Source organism: Gekko japonicus, unplaced genomic scaffold (assembly GCF_001447785.1).
Source record: "Gekko japonicus isolate JY-2015 unplaced genomic scaffold, Gekko_japonicus_V1.1 scaffold309, whole genome shotgun sequence".
NCBI lineage: Eukaryota > Metazoa > Chordata > Lepidosauria > Squamata > Gekkonidae > Gekko > Gekko japonicus.
In genome coordinates this window covers 411,235-414,296 of record NW_015166430.1, presented here as the reverse complement: position 1 = coordinate 414,296, position 3,062 = coordinate 411,235, and positions in this window count along the sequence as shown.

The following is a 3,062-nucleotide window of genomic DNA, read 5'->3' as shown; positions in this document are numbered from 1 at the left end:
AAGAAATCTCTCACAATTATGCAGCCATAGCAGGCAGGAGGGAAGCAGGCGAATACCTCCAGCGCCAGAGACTTGTAGAGGAAGAGTCAAACTTTGGGGACTCACCTGTGCATCAGAGGGCCAAGGCAGCAGGAGGCAAGAAGCCTGGGCAAGCTGGGCTCCTCCATGCCTGGCAGAAGATGAAGTGCAGAGGCGAGAGGTGGGCAAGCAGAAGAGGCACTCAGCCAGCCGCACAAGCTGCATGCAGTGAAACTCCCACCGCCCCAAGCTTCAGGGCTGCCTCGTTAAAGGAGTGCGGAGGCCAGACTCACAAATGAGAGAAAGCAAGCTCAGGGTTGGTGGGTCGCATTTTGGGCTGTGGAAGAGGAACCGGCTCCATTCCTGGAGTTCTCTCGAGTTCCTGCGCTTTTGGTTTTGCTTTTTGCCAATCCGCCTCCCAAGACTGCTCCAGGTGCTCCGGCCTGAGGGCTGCTGGGGGCGGGGCTCAAGTGCTCATTACTTGTGGAGCTGAGGCTCAATGTCTCCAGCTGCTCCGCCACCTTCCCTTCCCTTGGTTTGCTTGGGGAGCCCGAGCAAGCCGGCTGCTGGAGGGAAGGAGAGGCAGTTTAAACCACCTTCCCTTCCCTTGGCTTGCTCAGGATCCCCGTGGCTGCAGAGAGCCTGAGCAAGCCAGCTGCTGGAGGGATGTGCATTCGGTTAGTCTGAACCGAATGCACCCCCAAAAATGGCCCATTCGGGCCCCTTTCAGGCTGCTGCGGGCCAAATCTGAATCGGCCTGCCCGCAGTTCTGCCCCATTATATCCTATGGGCCATTGAAGTCAATGGCGACAACATAGGGTATATTCTGGGGGCTGGAGGAGAAGGGGTTTGAGGGAGAGGCTCCAAAATCACAGGGTAACTGCTGGAGCCTCTCCCCAAGATACCCGCCATGTTTCAGGAACATTGAGCCAGGGGAACCAATTCTACGGGCCCCCAAACACGTTGCCCCCATCCCCTTCATTGTTCTCTATGGTGGGGAAAAAGTTACTTTTTAAGGAGCCCCTAAGGAGAGCTGGGGGAGCCAGAGTGACCTCTCGCTGAGAGGTGGAATTTGCCCCTACGTGTCCAAGGCCACCACCCTTGGGCTCAGGGAGGTGGGGAACATTTCGCCCCCCCACCGTGTCCCAACTGATGGCTGGTGGGAGCAGGGGGCGAGGCTTATGTGCCCTTCCCCGGGTTCCTGACTGGTGGAGCGGTGCTCTGGTGTGCTCCAGCAGGAACCGAGGCCTTCCTTTACGCATAACATTTCTGTTGGTTTTCTTTGTCCTGCCCACTCTGTGCACCTCCAGCCCACTTTTCAATGATTGGACTGTTGTCCCCATCAACCCACTCCCTCCCCCACTGAAGATTTCATTTTTTAAATTTTGTTAAAAAGTCACTAAAATACCAATATATTGATATACTGCTGTAATGATAGGTCAAGCTGAATTCCCAGCTTTCTCTTTTTAAAAAGTAAGTCTCTATCTCTTTTAATTGTGGAGATATAAGGGGAAAGGCATATCTCTGGAAAGGAGGGAGATAAAGACTTACTTTAACAAAAATTTGGGAAGTCAGAGAACCCATTTGACCCATCTGTATAGCAGTATGTTGATATATTAGTGCCTTTTCAGAAATGCAGCCATGATATCCATCTATCAACATAAGCATGTACACAAAATAAAAAGGTGTGTGTGCTTTGACGCCACTGATGACGACAGCACCCTCCCTTGAAAAATCCTCATTATTTAAGGCACACGAGAAAGAAAATTGACTCTACAACTGTAAAAATGCAGAGGAAAGCAGACATGTTTGTCTGTAGTGGTTTGGTGTAGTGGTTAAGTCTGCGGACTCTAATCTGGGAGAACCAGATTTGATTCCCCACTCCTCCACTTGCACCTGCTGATGTGACCTTGGGTCAGTCACAAGCTCTGGCACAGCTGTCCTTGAAAAAGAGCAGTTAGTGTCAGAGTTCTCTCAGCCCCACCCACCTCACAGGATGTCTGTTGTGGGGAGGAAAAGGGAAAGGAGTTTGTAAGCTGCTCTGAGACTCCAAGTGAAGGGTGGGGTATAAATCCAATCTCTTCTTCTCTTCTTCTTCTTCTTCTGGAAGCATTGTGCCCAAACCAATCCTGATGCTTGTAAATCGACTGCCAAGAAAATCAGGAGTAAGTCGAGGGTGCAGAAAAGCCCTTAGTCTCCGCACTAGAATCTTGTAGCTGAACTTAAAGAAAATTCTATGGCCATGAGCAGCCACCCCAAACACCCCTCTATGTGAGCCCGGACTTGGTGCATAGATGAAGAAGAAATTTTGTTTCCTTTTGGCAACTGTGAAAGAAACAAGTACGAACAGCTCAAGTGATTTTGTGAACCTTTGTCTGGAAAAAAAAAGTTGACTAGTCATGCCTCTGATGCTGTGGGGACTGGATTTTCCTATACACAACAAAGCTGACACTGCAATATGAAGACCTGAGAGACTTCCATAGGAGGCTGTTACAGCTGTCTATTGTGTTGGTAGTTAGAGGCTGCTTCCTTCCGTGTAACTCTTGTAGCTGCTGCAAATACAGAAGCCTTTGCAGTGATAAGAGAATGTCTACACAAAAGTTCTCCTTGCAGTTTCCCTGCCTCAGTTCTTTTTGGCTGCCATCACCCCCTTGCTCAGCCACCATTCAATGGCTTTTTTCAGATTTTTATAAATCAGTAATAGCTATATCACTCTGGGTAACTAACAAATCTGAACATATGATGCAAACCTGGTTTTAGACTATCCCTGACTCATTTTATTAAGTTCCCTTGGAAGACAGGATGAATCAACACTGCAGCTCTTCTAACATCCAAATTAGACTGGTATTGATTAGGGAAAAACAGAGGTACACAGATACTCACAGTCCCAAATTTGCTACATCATGGGAACCCTTGAGATCCAGAAGTTCTGTTCATAAACTGTTTGGAGTTTCCCTTATGTATCCCACAGCATTTTAACCATGTAATTAACACCATTATCTAGCAATAAATGTGAGGACTAGCTATAAGCAAGGAATGAAGAA